Raw genomic sequence first — 16,678 nt, forward strand, 5'->3', positions numbered from 1 at the left:
GGAGAATTTCAAAGACAGGATAAATTATATGAGAAGCTTTTCAAGAAATATGATCTGCTCGTCCTTTGAATTGGTTATTGGTAGCATGGTGATTAAAAGGTAGATATATATTTTAAAAGGGACAAAGTAAACATAAATAATTTCTATATTTACACTGCATTTTGTACCCTACCTATCTATGTGAGGAAAATAGGAACAGAAATAGGCCATTGAGCCAGTTGAGCCTGCTCTACCATTCAGTTAGATCATGGCTGAACATCTACCTCAACACCATCTTCCGGCGCTATCTCCATATCCTTTGATGCCATTAGTCTCCAGAAATATATCGATTTCTGTTTTGAACATGCTCAATGATTGAGCTACCACAGCCCTCTGGGGTATGATTTTTGTATTAATTTAATAAATGAAGATAGTATTTTTTCTGACATATTCCCAATTCATGTTAGGCAATATTTTGTGTCGAGATATTATTTTACTCCTGGTTCTCAGCTTTTGCTTTTTTTTTTACATACAATGTGCTACCAGGAAGTTGGATGGCGGTCTGTTTCTTGGACATTTACCAATGTTCTTTTAGCAACTGAGAAGTGATGTATTTGAGCAGTGAACTGGAGACTTGCAATCAATTTTTGGGAAGCATTCAATGAATATCCTATTTATGATAGTGTTTCACAACATGAAACAAATGTCATAATAATAAGCATTTCAAATATTTATTGTTTCAGATACAATCTAAATAAAGTTGTCCACAATATTTTGAGTGCAGTACTTAAACTTAAGTCAGTGAATAACTGAATAGTGTAATAGATTTAGCCTTGACCTAATTTCACACTGTGTCCAGGCTATTCAATTTTCAGCTCAGGAAGTTCTAACATTCAGACTGAGGATGCCTTGGACTTGCTGCTCTCAAAGTTGATATCTTGGATGTAGTGCACTTTGTTTTGCATTGCCATTGTATCTATTGAAGAATACAATGGTGGTATGATACATTTCACTCAGGGGACAGAATCTCTGCTGTAGCTGGTGATGAGATTGGAGGTGGGAATAGCATGTAATTAAGCAGGATGGTGGGGTACCAGAATCCTGCTGCCTTCCCTCCTCGGCCAGAATTAAGTTCCAGGAAGTCCTATAGTTGACCTTCCTGCCCCACCACCTATTGAGGCCCTTAAGTGGCCATTTATTGACCAATTAAGGGCTTCATCCCGCTGCTAGTATTAACCCAGTGGTGGGCAGGCTTATCACCATATGGTGTGCAGGGCAGGTAAAATTGTGACCAGTTTGTCACGTCTGGAGTGGAGTGGAGTGGAGTGAGGTAGGGGTGGTCCCTTGATCAAAGGCACTCATTGCCTGCTTGAGGGACTTAACATTGGGAAGGGTGGGCCCGCTGAGAGGCATCCCTCTGCCCTTGCTGCTGACCCCCCTACACTCCTCTTCCTGCAACTCCCACCCCCCCAAAACTTTCCTCACCCCGTCACATGACTCACTTGTTGCCTGGGTCACTCCACGATCTTTGGACTCCAGTGTCTGTCCCTCTGATAGCAGCCATGACCTCCCCAATGGTATTGCTCAGCACAAGGGGCCAGCAGCTCTTGGTAGGTGAGACTTCTGCTCTTGGTGGCTTGCTTCCAGGGAAAGGCCCATCGCAGGTCACGCCTCAGCCTGATTGGTTTGTGGTTTGACAGGCATTCCTGATAAGAGATAGCGTCTTTCACTGGCTGTCCGACCAGCAGCCAAGACATCTGATGCCTCAACAAAATTCTGTTCATGGAGTCTGAGCAGCTGCACTTTTCAATGTAGGTTCTAGGCTGGAACTATGGATAGTGATGGTAGAGCCTTCAACTTTATGTATCACATGGCTCTCCAGGAATCTCTCCCATTCTTACTGCATGACATTGGATATGTAGGTTGATACTCTACCTGTTGGCCACGTTATGAACGCACCATCCCTGGCTCAGAGGTAGGAATGCTACCCACTGCATGCACCACAAGACCTCCCACATTGAAGAATATAGCAGCCTGTAATGCAAAAGTATTGCAAGTCCTCAGTTGAAGCAGTGACTTTGCATTGCCACATGCAGCATTGTACCTCTTGGCCTAGAAATTCCCCACTGTTTTAGCCATAATAATGTGGTGCACTGAGAATGGAGGTACAGGAAATTGATGTGTGTTTCCATCTCTTGCACACAACCACAAGGCAATCTGATGGGGGAGGGCTAGTGGTTGGGCAGGCACAAAAAACCTTTCATGGAATTTCTCAGTCTGTACCTTTATATACAACTCATATTAAAACCACGTTCTGCTGAAGAGTCATATGGACTCGAAAAGTTACCTGTATTCCTCTCCGCAGATGCTGTCAGACCTGCTGAGTTTTTCCAGGTATTTTTATTTTTGTTTTTGTTTTGGATTTCCAGTATCCGCAGTTTTTTGCTTTTATCATATGAAAACCAATTGACCAATCCCATAAGTTACTATAGACAGGATTCATTGTGCTGATCACATACCAATTAATTATGAAACAAAAAATAACTTATAGCATTTATAATATCCTGCTTCTTTATCTTGGTTATCAAACACAGACTATTAATGCACTTAAATATAGCCAAAGAAATAAAATTAGATCCTAGGCAATAGCTGATTCAGACTGTCACCAATTTCACTGAAGAACAGAGGGTGTTAAGTCTGTTTTATAATTCAATATCTGAAACTAATGAACTGGATGAATCAACATCTTTTGGAAACAGTGTACTTTCCTTTAAATTACATATTTGTGTATAATTAGAACGTATGAAAAAAGCCAGCATAATGTCAAAAATATAACACTCAACACATTCATAAATGTTTTAATGCAAAAACATTGAAAAAGTCATGCACAGTTCAAAGCTCTAAGGCTACATAATCACTGTTAATGAATTCAAAACCAAGCTTCCAGTATAATGTTTCAACTCTCTTAATACTAACTTCAGAGTTGTGTAAATATTAAACAATGCATTTTTAATTTCTTAAATGAGCCAAGCTTATTGCTTTCTTGAGCAAGATTGCTGATATTTGTATCAATTTGAGACAATAGTTTTGCATTTATTCAGTATTTTTTATTCCAATTAGGAATCCATTGAAACTACTCAAACTAATTCCATGCCCATCCTTTCCTGTCATTTGATGAGTTTTTGTCCCATCATACTGGATAAATTTAAACGAAGGCTCCAGTGTGAGGAAAAGTCGAGTCACAGGACCAGGGCCAGTGCACCTTCAGTATTGCACCACCCCCCCCCCACAATTAACTTTTGAAAATGAATGTTGTGCGCAGTATGCATAAAAATTCTTCATATATAATTACAGATTTATTTTACATGAAAAGGAGAATATTATGATACCGATTGTACATCCTCATTGTTCTATACTTTTCAGGATATGTACTAGAAATGTGCATTATAATGTACAATGTACTGACGTAATACTATGTGTTCCTGCAACAGTTACTAAATGATATTATGTGCAATTTACACAATCAATAAACATTATGATAGAGTGGACTAGATTAAATTACATTCTTTGATATTATTTACTGGTTTGCAGTTTTGGAGTAGTCACATAGATGTACAAATTTCTAAAACTGTCGCATAAGCAGAATGAGGAATATAATGTGAAATTTTGGGAAAGACTGCAATGCTCAGTGGAAATCTACATATATGTTGGCATATGTGGATGAATACCAGTAGATCACAGAATCATAGAATTTTAATGGCACAGAAGGAGGCCATTTGGCACATTGTGTCTGCGCCGGCTCTCCAAATGAGCATTATGTCCTACCATTGCCCTGCTTTTTGTTTCTGTTCAAATAATGCACATTGTTTCTATTCAAATAATCATCTAATGCCCTCTTGAATGCCTTGATTAAACCTGCCTATACCACACTTCCAGACAGTGCATTCCAGACCCGAACCACTTTTGTGAAAAAGTTTTTTCTCACGTCACATTTACTTCTTTTGCAAATCACTTTAAATCTGTGCCCTCTCATGCTTGATACTTTTAAGAGTGGGAACAGCTTCTCCCTATCTACTCTGTCCAGCCCCCTCGTGACTTTGAAGATCTGTATCAAATCTCCTCCTAGCCTTCTTCTCTCCAAGAAGAACAGACCCAACCGCTCCAATCTATCTTCGTAACTTAAGTTTTTCATTATGGAACCATTCTTGTAAACCTCTTCTTCACTCTCTCCAATGTGTTCACATCCTTCCTATAATGTGGTGCCCAGAACTGTACACAATACTCCAGCTGAGGTCTAATGAGTGTTTTATATAAATTCAGCACAATCTCCCTGCTCTTGTACTCTATGCCCCTTTTAATAAAATCCAGGATACTATATGCTTTATTAACTGCTTTCTATCTGTCCTGCCACCTTCAATGATCTATGCACATATACACCCAGGTCTTTCTGCTCCTGCACGCCTTTCAAAATTTTACCCCTTATTTTATATTGTCTCTCCTTGTTCATCCTACCAAAATGCATCACCTCACCTCACACTTCTCCTCATTGAACTTTATCTGCTACCTATCTGCCCCCCCCCCACCAATTTGTCTGTCTTCTTTTGAAGTTGTACACCGTCCTCTTCACAGTTTACAACACACCCAAGCTTCGTATCATTCACAAACTTTGAAATTGTTCCCTGCACACCAAGATTTAGAGCATTAATATATATCAGGAAAATTAAGGATCCCAATATCAATCCCTGGGAAACTCCACTACAAACCTTCCTCCAGCCCGAAAAATATCCATTGACCATTGCTCTGTGCTTCCTATTTTTCAGCCAATCTTGTATCCGCATGGCTACTGTCCCTTTTATTCCATGAGCAATAACATTCCTCATAAGTCTGTTGTGTGAAACTGTATCAAATGCCTTTTGAAAGTCCATGTAGACCATACCAACAGCGTTACCTCATAAACCTTTTCTGTTACCTCTTCAAAAAACTCCAGCAAGTTAGTTAAACCCAATTTCCCCTTTAGAAACCCATGCTGGCTCTTCCTTATTAACCCATATTCTTGCAGGTGACTACAAATTCTATCCTGAATAATTGTTTCTAGAATCCTACCCATCACTGAAATTAAACTGACTGGTCTGTAATTGCTGGGCTTATCCTTACAACCCTTTTTGAACAAGGGCGTAACGTTTGCAATTCTCCAGTCCTTTGGCGCCTCCTTGAGTCTAGGGAAGACTGTAAGATTATGGCCAGTGCCCCACAATTCCTACTCTCTGTTCCTTCAATATCCTTGGATGCATCTCACCTGGTCCCAGTTCCTTGTCAACCTTAAGTACCGACAGTCTATTCAACACTTCCTCCTTATCAATTTTGAATCCTTCTAGTGACAGAATTTCCTCGTCTGTCACCATGACCTGGGTGGCATCTACCTCCTCAGTAAAGACGGATGCAAAGTATTCATTTAATACCTCAGCCATGGCCCCTTTGTCCATGTGTGAATTCCCTTTTCAGTCCCTAATCGGCCCTACTCCTCCTTTTACCACCCTTTTCATAGTTATAAGCCTATAGAAGACTTTGGGATTCTCCTTTATGTTGGCTGCCAGTCTTTTCTCATAATCCCTCTTCACTTCTCTAATATGCTTTTTCATCGCCCCTCTGAACTTTCTGTATTCCTCTTGGTTCTCAATTGTATTTTCTACCTGACATAAGCACACTTTTTCATCATAATTTCTATCTCCTTTTTCATCCAGGGAGCCCTGGATTTGTTTGCCCTACCTTTCCCTTTTGATAAAATATACCTTGACTGTGCCCGAACCAATTCTTTTTTGAAGGTAGCCCATTGTTCAGCTATAGTTTTTCTCGTCAATCTTTCACTTCAATCTATCTGACCCAGGTCCATTCTTGCCCCATTGAAGTTGGCTCTCATCCAGTTAATTATTCTTACTCGTCCAGTTAATTATTCTTACTTTGGATTGCCTATCATCCTTTTCTATCATCATACTAAAACGTACAATACAATTATCACTGCCTCCTAAATGTTCCCCCATTGACATTTGATCTACTTGGCCCACCTTATTTCCAAGAACCAGATCCAACAGTGCATCTTTTCTTGTTGGATCTAGACCTTTTGTTCCCACTGCTGAAGACTGTTTGTTTGGTTGTGTAGTTTCATAAATAGCTCATTCAGTTTTTCACCACCTTCAAACTTTGCCACTCTACACAACTGCCTATTTTGCCTACTGGTTGCACTGACCCTGAACAGGACCAATATCTTTTGGACTCTTTGATCACAGCTGCATAATAGATCTGTCAACAATTATCTGTGCCCTATTTGGTTCATTATTTACTTTGGAGTTGCTGCAGGTATGTTCAGCTTAGTTATAAACCTGTTATGAGGAACCTCATGAAAGTACTTTATGCAAGTCTTAAGGACAGTGCCTTACTAGAGGGAACAATTTGGCAGTGACACAAAGACAACAGTCAGGAGCTATTTTGCTGGCTTTGCATAGCTCTTTGGCTGGAGAATCATCGAATATTATAGCACAGAAGGAGATTATTCAGCTGATCATGCCTATTACAGCTTTATGAAAGAGCCCCACATCCAGCTTTTTTCATATAACTCTGAAAATTGTCCTCATCAAGGCCTTTTGAAAGTTCCTACGGAATCTGATTCCATTACTCTTTCAGTGCATTTCAGATCTTAACAGCTATCTATGTGAAAAAGTTCTCAATTTCCCTCTACTTCTTTTGCCAATTATTTTAAATCTGTGACTGGCCGATGCACTTGCTAGAGGAAATAGTTTATCCCTATTTGCTCTTTCAAAACCCTCATAATTTTGATTATTTTATTAGGTCTCCTCTTAACCTTCTCTGCTGTCAGGAGAACAGCTTTTCCAATTGCTCCACATGAATGAAGGCCCTCATCTCTGTATTTAATGCCCCTATTTACAAAGTTATGTATCCCATGCACTTTCTTAACCACCTTATTATCCTCCCATTGCCATTTTCAAAGATCTCTGAATATGGACCCTGTCACCTAGCCCCCAACTGGGACCTCTGCTCTTGCACCCCCCTCAAAATAGTGCCATTTACATCTTCTTCTCGACACGTCACCAAACCTTCCCTCACCACTCCTTCATGCAGGCTCTGGGTCGAGAGTTGAAGATCTCAATGTTGGTTCTCCCAAAGTACATCACTTTACACATATCCACATTAAATTGCATCTGCCATTTGGCCATCCATTTCAACAATCACTCTTTGCCATCGTGAAGTCTGCTGCTCACTACTTATTACAAGTTTTGAATCACCTGCAAACTTCGAAATTGTACTCTCCTTGCCAAGCCCAAGTCAGTTTTATATAATAAGAAAAAACACTAAATACTTCTTTCCAGTCAGAATAACATCAGCTCATTACTATTCTCTACCTCCTATCCCTAAGCCAATTATTTAGTAAGGTTACCATTATCTCTTTAATACTAAGGGGTTGTAGGTTGTCCCTACAACCACACCACCCCCCTCCACTTCTCTCCCCCCACCCCACACACCTTAAACCAGCTTATATTTCACCCCTTCCTTGGATTCACCTAGTTCTGTTGAAGAGTCATGAGGACTCGAAACGTCAACTCTTTTCTTCTCCGCCGTTGCTGCCAGACCTGCTGAGTTTTTCCAGGTAATTCTGTTTTTGTTCTCTTTAATACTATGTGGTTCTATTTTTCAGATATGTCTGTTATATGATTTCTTATCAAATACCTTTGGAAAGTCTGGATATACAACATTTACTGCACTATCTTCATCAACTTGCTTTGATACTTTATCAAAGGGTAGAAAGTAAGTGTGGTGCAGTAACATTGTTTTCCTTTTCACAGGTAAGTTTGGATGAAAAAACTTATTTTGCCTATTTGATCTCTTGCCATAGATATTTCTAATTTGCGTATTAATCTCCCAGTTGTGAATTTACTCCAGAATTTACTGATTTGTGATTTGAATCATTTGTAGTGAGCATATTGGTGGATGCTGATATTGCCAGCATCCAAATAGGTTACAGAAAATTCCATGAATTTCTTCATCTATAACACCCGGAAAGCGTTAGAAAGGATTTTCTGAAATCATTTTTTCTATTTCTTACAAAAACAAAAATGAAACAGGAATCCTCAAGATGCAAAATTTTAGTGAAACTGAACTTTTATAATTTTTAAACTTCAAAAGAACACAAAAAGAAGATTTGACTGTAAGAAATCTCTTCCTTTATATGTCCATGTCCTTGCCTTCCAAAAATTCTATTGGCTATGGATATTTTCTACAGATTTTAGCATATTTCTCTTGCTGATCTACATTGTTTGTGCTTATGTTTATTTTTGATTACCATCACCGTGGAAAATGTTGCTAAATTGCAAAGACTCTACCTGCATATAGCTTTTAACTACCGATAATCCTAGCCTTTTAGCAAAATTTGCAGGTAAAACAAAGATGTAGCTGATACATTTATAACAATGGATGATAAGGGGTATACTACAATGTGTATGGGCTTTTGAAAATTGGGTATTGCATTATACTTCAGTGATTGGCTGCAACACTCACTGACCTGGATCCAATAGGATACCTTTACCATCTCTGCAGCTTATCACTGTGCACTTATTCGATATATAACATCTGTGAGTGCACTTACATTTCTGATCATCTTTATATTAGCCTTATACCTGAGCTAGTATCTTTGGGTTCTGTTGAGGCTATGGAGAATTGTTGGAGTAGGATTTGGAACGGATTGACCTTTTTGGTTCATTAGGCAAAAGGATCCAGTAAATAGCAAGAGAACTATAAGTTAAAGAAAAACTATTTGTTGCAATTAACTGACAATCCCTTTGGTTCTATGAACAAAGCTGGCTAACAATTCACATGTTTTGAAATGTTATAGCCGCAATCCATGTTTTAAACTCATTTATTAAGTCTTAATACAATAATAAAATAGTGACTAATTTACTAAGGTAATGAAATCTCTGTAAACCTACCAGCAGGTTGCCAAAATCATTTCCTACAATTTTATTTGAAAAGGAGTAAATTGAACAGCTGATGAATCCTTTAAATCTATACGTCAGGCCACTCCCAGGCCATCAAGCAGCCGCCAGCGGTGGTATTTTACATTTAGTTGGCAATGGTTAAACAAGTAGTAGCAATTTTGGGAACTCATCAAGTTATGATTATAGCTTTTTACTGTTTCAATGAGAATAACAGCAGAATGGCACACAAATCCAAGAAAATTAGAAATATCATAAGTCACTGATACTATATTCCTCTTTCTTTTAAGCCATAAATCAGGCGCTATGACGTCAAGTTTCCAGAAAATTCTGGGCCAATCTAGTTACCAGTATGTAATATTGTCCATTATATGCAATATTACATTTCCTGAAAATCTTCACTTCTATAAAATTCATCGTAAATAAATATGAATAAATCTTCAAAAAATAGCCTTCAGTTTAATGTCAACCATTTCAAAAAATGTGTAATGTGAGCTACCCTTAATCCAGAAACAGATTAGTTCTGATAAGGTAATTATTCATCTTTGGGGCATGAACTTCTTCTGAAGGGGGATCATCAATAAGTAAGTTATTAAAATCATAGAATGGTTACAACACAGAAGGAGGCATTCATATCCTTACAGGCTCTCAGAAAGAGGAGTTTAGCGATTTCCACTTCCCCATCCTGTCTCTGCAGCATTGCAAAATATTTTCTCTTCAGAAAATGATCCAATTTCATTTTGAAAGCTATGATGGATTCTGCTTCAACCAAACTCTCAGGAATTGAATAACAGATCCCAATCACTTGGCCCTTTAAAAAACAAGTTTTCCTCATGTCACCTTTGGTTCTTTTGCCATTCATCTTAATCACTGTCCTTTATTTCTCAACTCTTCTGCCAATTGGAACAGTTTCTCCCTATCTACTTTGTCCAGACTCCTCATGATTTTGAACACATCTATCAAATCTCCTCTCAAACTTCTCTAAGGAGAACTACCCCAGCTTCTCCAATCTATTTGCATGACTGAAGGCTTTTCAACCCAGAACTTTTCTCGTAAATGTTTTCTGCACTGTCCACTGCTCTTGCATCTTTACTAAAGTATGGTGCCCAAACTTGGACACTATACTCCAGCCAAAGATGAAGCAGTGTTTTATAAGGATTCATCATGACTTCCTTGCTTTTGTACTCTACACTTCTGTTTATAAATCCCAAGATCGCATATGCATTTTGAACCATTCTCTCAACCTGCCCTGTCACCTTCAACAATTTGCGCACATATACCCCCAGATCCCTCAGTTCTGAAACTTTTAAACAATTAAAAAACTTTTAAATTAACTTTCTTTGCATTCCTATTATATGATGACATAAATACTAGAAATTTGGACTTAGAGAGAGACACTAATGTACTAAGCAATGGTGGCATTTGCAATCTTTATAATTCATGTGGAATGTTCACATATACAATTGACAAGCACCTGTATTATAACTGAGCAGGACAGATTAAAGCTGATGTCATATGAAAATGTCTGGTCATTTTAAACCAGTGTTTAGTGACAACTCTAATTGTTCCGGTGACGATTTCTCACTCATCATCTTCTTTTCCTTTACAACCCTAATGAAATCATGTTGCTAAATGCATCAATCCTCTAACATGTCCCAGTCATTGCTGTTAAACATGCAAATGGCTTTTGCATCTATAATATCTGAAACTACTCCAATGAGTTAACTTGTGATTTTTCATTACTGTAGCCTCACCATATAGAACATTATCTGGCCATGTACTGCTGTTTCAAAATATTTCCAACCCTGAAAATCAATTTCTTTGACTGTGATGAATTTCAAGTTGTAATTCAAAGCTATTGATTTTGTGGTTTCAAACTTCAACAATTCTGTCTCATTTACTCCTAGTAAAGAATCTGGCTATTTTTCCTTTTCATATTTAAATCTTAATTGCACTAATATGACATTGTGTGGGGTTCCCAAACCCCTTTGTGATCATGTGGAACATAAGGACCAAATGGGAAATCAACAGTTATTCCAGTTCAAGTAATAAGTTAAAGAAGACCTCAAAATATTTGTAAATTCCAAAGCACTTCTGCCTGATTAGATTGTTGGTGCAGAAATTGTGATAACAAAGAATTTTGAAGCTAGAATATCCATAAAGAAAAATGTTACACTGCATCATCATGGCAGCTATGCACACCACAAATTTTAATACTGTCATTAAGCTTGATTAGGGCACAGAGGGTTTATTGCTATTTAATGTTGTATCAGACTTGCCAAGTTCCATCAGCACTGCGCGAAAACAATAACTACTCAAAATTGACAAGCTATCCTTAATATTATAATTTTTTAAATATTGCAGTTCAGTTGCTAGACTTTGATTTCTTGCCAAAAACTTAATTTGAAATATTTGTATTTCATTTCTGTATGTATTACTAAATCCAGTAGCATTTGCCTCTATTGTGCTAATTTGTCCCAACTCTCCCCCCATTAACTGTTTTTCAATAGTGCATTAATGGCAACTAAAAGATGCCACAATTCACATCTAATTAAAGAATGGCGGGTACACTAGTACATTGCCACAATGACCACACTAGGTAGCTTGGCTGGTGCCACAACTCATTTTAAAAGGCTATTAAAACAGTGATCAACATAGAGGGTGGAATCGTCCCAGATTTGCATTAAGTGCGGTAATAGGCGTGAAAAAAGTCATTTTACCTGCCAGCCACAATGGCAAGCTTTCACACCATGTCATCCCATTCCCGGCGCGTCCCACCTCATTAATAATGCATTCACAGGGAACACTCCGAATCGCTGGTGGGCGGGCTTGTATTTGTCCATCACATCGTGACCTCGGCATTTCCTCGCTCCAGCTGCCATATTTAAATTGCACCAGAGCGCAGCCTACTTCATGTCCACAGACCAGAACTGCTCCAGGTGAAAGATGGCCCAAAAAGCAAAGAAGACAGCAGCACCCAAATTTAATGACACCTCTCTGTGGTGCCTGCTGGATGCAGTGGAAGGCCGCCGTGATGTCCTCTACCCCTGCTCCGACTGAAGGAGGTCCACCAGAGTCACTAATCTGGCCTGGGAGGTGGTGGCAGCGACGGTCAGTGCCACTAGAGCACAGAGTAGGTCAGCCATCCGGTGCAGGAAGAGGATAGATGCTCTCACCCGTTTCATCAGGGTAAGTCAACCACCTAATCACTCTCAACTCTCACACTCACAAATCCATCACACATCACAGTGTTGTTGGACCTGCACTCATCCAGGCAAGTGGAGAGTATTCCATCACACTCCTGACTTGTGCTTTGTAAATGGTGGATAGGCTTTTGGGAATCAGGAGGTGAGTTACTCGCCACAGGATTCCTAGCCTCTGACCTGTTTTTGCAGCCACAGTATTTATGTGGCTAGTCCAGTTCAGTTTCTGGTCAATGGTAACTCCCAGAATGTTGATAGTGGGGATTCAGCGATGGTAATGCTGTGCAATTTCAAGGAGCGATCGTTAAATTCTCTCTTGTTGGAGATGGTCATTGCCTAGCACTTGTGTAGTGTGAATGTTACTTGTCACTTGTCAACCCAAGCCTGGATATTGTCCAGGTCTTGCTGCATTTGGACATGGACTGCATCAGTATCTGACGAATTACAAATGGTGCTGAACATTGTGCAATCATCAGCGAACATCCCCACTTCTAACCTTATGATGGAAGAAAGGTCATTGATGAAGCAGCTGAAGATGGTTGGGCCTGGAACAGTATGAATAACCCAATATGCTAGAAAGTAGAAACATATTTGCTATTTGCTCATCAATACAAATGTGGCCGGCTTTCAGTTCCACTTTTTTATTTAAAGCCGGTAGGTTTTGCTGCCCCCAAACCTTGCCGGCCTAGGCGACTGCCTAGGTTACCTAATGGACGCACTCCTGGATAGTTCACATGGGAAGGATGCGGGGGAGCTGTTGGTGCAGGGGTGCACAATCCTCTCCAAGTTCCACTCAACTGAAAACAAATTTTGAGCTCCGGCAGCTATTGTTGAGAAGAAAAATGCTAGAGGTGCACCAGCAACCTAGCCTGCTACTGACAGATGTGCCATGCACTCTCTGCAGCAATAGAGAGGGTGAAGGAGTTAAATCTGATGGCTAGCAGATTGGTGATGCAAGGAAATCTGAGTCTGTCATGGAAAGAATGGCCACCTTTATAGAATTTCAAGCTTGGCTCTCAAATATTTCCATGCATCCAATGACCACAGTCATGCAGGCGAAGTCTGTTGCCCTAAACAGGGTGATAGGTACCTTATTCAGGGTCATACATTGTGTTACTGATGTCTGCAAAACTGGCCTGTAGCATATTGGTGGGAGTGATGTGGCACCGGCTAAGGAGAGGGATGATAATGAGATGGGCATTGGAAGTGGAAACTCCACTCAGAGCCTACCCACTTTTCATTCATAGCCACCCGTCCCCTATCGTCCAGTGCCTGATGGCTTATCTCCTAGTGTCTGTGCCTGAATAGGTGCTAGTGGAGTTCTCAGGGCCTCTAAAATCCAGAGGGCATGGGTCAAAAAACATCTGAATATAGTGCATATACCTTAGCTTCAGCCACATGGGATTCACTACATTAGAAGCAGTAGGAAGTGCAAGTTAAAGAAATTGTAATCCACCATGGGTATTTGACAAAATGTATATTGTTGTGTCCTTTTTAATAATGCTACATAAAATTGATTTTCACCAATTCTGCACATTGTCCATTAAGGCTTCCTAAGTCCTAACGCGTCCTTTCATTTGTGGCTTGATTGATGTTGTGATACATAATGGGATCTATTTGGCAGATATGCAATGCGAAGTTGAAAGGCTGTTTAGTGCAAAGGGAAGGCAGGATGAAGGGAGTGGACTTCAGGGTTTCATTTCTAATGTTATCCCGTGTGTGTCAAAACCAACTGAATTTTTGCAATATTAGGGCATGCCTGATTGCAATGTGAGCGGATAGTCAGGCACTGAATGCCCCATTCTTCTTCTTTTCTGTTCCTCTATATTCTCCTTATCCAAAGGTGAGTGATGAGACACTTCATCCTCTTCCACCTGCAGTCTTGTCTGCTCTGCAATGTTGTGCAGGACACAGCATTCTCATTCTGGGCACCCTCACTGGCAAGTACTGAAGGGTACCTCCATACCTATCTAGGCACCTGAAGTGTATCGTCAACATTCTGACAGCTTGCTCTATGAAAAGGCTGGTGATAATGTGACTTTCATTGTAACACTCCTGTGCCTCATTGATGGGATTCCCCACAGGTGTCATGAGTCTAGTCTGAAGGAGGGATATCCGTTGGCTCCAAATGGTCAGCTATGAACAAAAGGCCTGAAATGTTGGACTGCCGAACTATGAATGTATTACAGCAGCTCTGAACAGTTGCTTTGATAATTCTTGGATTGTGAAGTGTGTGCAGTTGATGACACCCTGTACCTATGGAAACCAGCCAGAAAGATGAATCTGAGTGCCCACTTAATTTGGCTGTTGCCTGCACTGGGAAAATGGACATCATTCCCAGTTTTGTGAAACAATCCATCATCACCTTCCTAATGCCCTTATGTGCAGCAGGCAGAGAAGCCAGATCTTTGGAAAAGCTATCCAATTAGTTCCACTTTGCTGTGCTTCCCCCATAGCTCTGCAAATATCTCCTTGATCCATTCCCCCTTCTGAAAGTTACTACTGAATCTTCATCCACTACCCTTATAGACAGTGCATTCCAAATCTTGAACCACTGAGAAAAATGTCTCCAAATGTCTGGTTCCTTTGTCAATTATCTTAAATCTGTTTTCTCTGGTTACTGAGCTTTCTGTTGCTGAAAACAGTTTCTCCTTATTTTCTTTATTGAAACCCTTCATAATTTTGAACACATAATAAATCTTCCCCTTAAATTTCTCTGTTGTAAGGAGAATAATCCCAGTTTCTCTAATGTGACCACGCCTCAAATTTAAAATTCTAATCCACCAGTGTAATGTAAAGCTTTAGCACAACTTTCTTGCCTTAGCCCAGGGCCTTGCATGCTCTTTTAACAGCCTTAACAATTTGTCTTGTTAGTTTTGCAGTATTTTGTAACAAATTAACATGAGTGAAAGTGCCGAAAACCTTTTAAACCAATTATGCACCAAATCTGTAGCAATTTGGAACATTTCCTTGCAATTTATTTCTGTGCGGAGCCAGGTAAATGGATTCATTTTCTTGATCCCTTATGATGTATTGCTTAATTGGCCATGCTTTTTTAAAAAAAGATTACTCTAAACCATACAAGCAGAATGGATATGCAAATTGGGATTGAAAATAATGATAATAACCACAGATGTAAGGTTGATTATAGAAACACATTTCTAAACCTGTCAATTATCTTAGTAGCACTTCAATGTACATGGTGTACACTCATGTAAATTTTATTATTTGGGACGGTTATCTTTAATAATAAGAATTTTAAAAATATTCATTCATGGAATGTGGGCATGGCTGTCTAGGCCAGGATTTATTGCCCATTCTTAATTGCCATTCAGAAGGTGATGGTGAGCTGCCTTCTTGAACTGCTGCAGTCCATGTAGTGTAGGTACATTCACAGTGCTGTTAGGGAGGATTTTGACCAAACGACAGTGAAGGAACGGCGATACATTTCCAAGTCAGGATAGTGAGTGGCTTGAAGGGAACTTCCAGGTGGTGGTGTCCCCATGTGTCTGTGCCCTGTCCTTCTAGATGGCAGTGGTTGTGGGTTTGGAAGGCTGTCTAAGGAGGCTTGGTGAGTTCCTGCTGTGCATCTTGTAGATGGTACACACTGCTGCCACAATGCGTCAGTGGTGGAGGGAGTGAATGTTTGTGGATGGGGTGCCAATCAAGCAGACTGCTTTGTCCTGGATGGTGTCAAGCTTCTTGAGTGTTGTTGGAGCTGCACTCATCCAGGCAAGTAGAGAATATTTCATCACACTCCTGACTTATGCCTTGTATATGGTGGACAGGCTTTGTGGAGTCAGGAAGTGAATTATTCACTGCAGGATTCCTAGTCTCTGATCTGCTCTTATAGTTATGGTATTCATATGGCTAGGTCAGTTCACTTTCTGGTTAATGGTAACGCCCAGGATGTTGATAGAAAGGGTTTCAATGATGGTAATGTCATTGAATGTCGAGGTGATGATTAGATTCTCTCTTATTGGAGATGGTCATTGCCTGGCACTTTTGTGGCGCGAATATTCCTTGCCACTTGTCAGCCCAAGCCTAGACATTATCCAGGTCTTGCTGCATTTGGACATGGACTGCTACAGTATCTGAGCATTCGCGAATGATGCTTAACATTGTACAATCATTAGTGAACATCCCCACTTTTGACCTTATGATGGAAGGATGATCATTGATGAAGCTTTTGAAGATGTTTGGGCCTAGGACACTACTCTGAGGAACTCCTGCAGTGATGTCCTGGAACTGAGATGATAGCCCTCCAACAACCACAACCATTTTCCTTTGTGCTAGGTATGACTCCAACCAGCAGAGAGTTTTCTCCCTGATTCCCATTGATTTCAGTTTAGCTAGGGCTCCTTGATGCCACACTCGTTCAAATGCTGCCTTGATGTCAAGGGCAGTCACTCTCAGCTCACCTCGGGAGTTCATCTCTTTTGTCCATGTTTGAACCAAGGCTGTAATGAGGTCAGAAGCTGAGTAACCCTGGCA

This window comes from Carcharodon carcharias, chromosome 14 (genome assembly GCF_017639515.1).
Source record: "Carcharodon carcharias isolate sCarCar2 chromosome 14, sCarCar2.pri, whole genome shotgun sequence".
NCBI lineage: Eukaryota > Metazoa > Chordata > Chondrichthyes > Lamniformes > Lamnidae > Carcharodon > Carcharodon carcharias.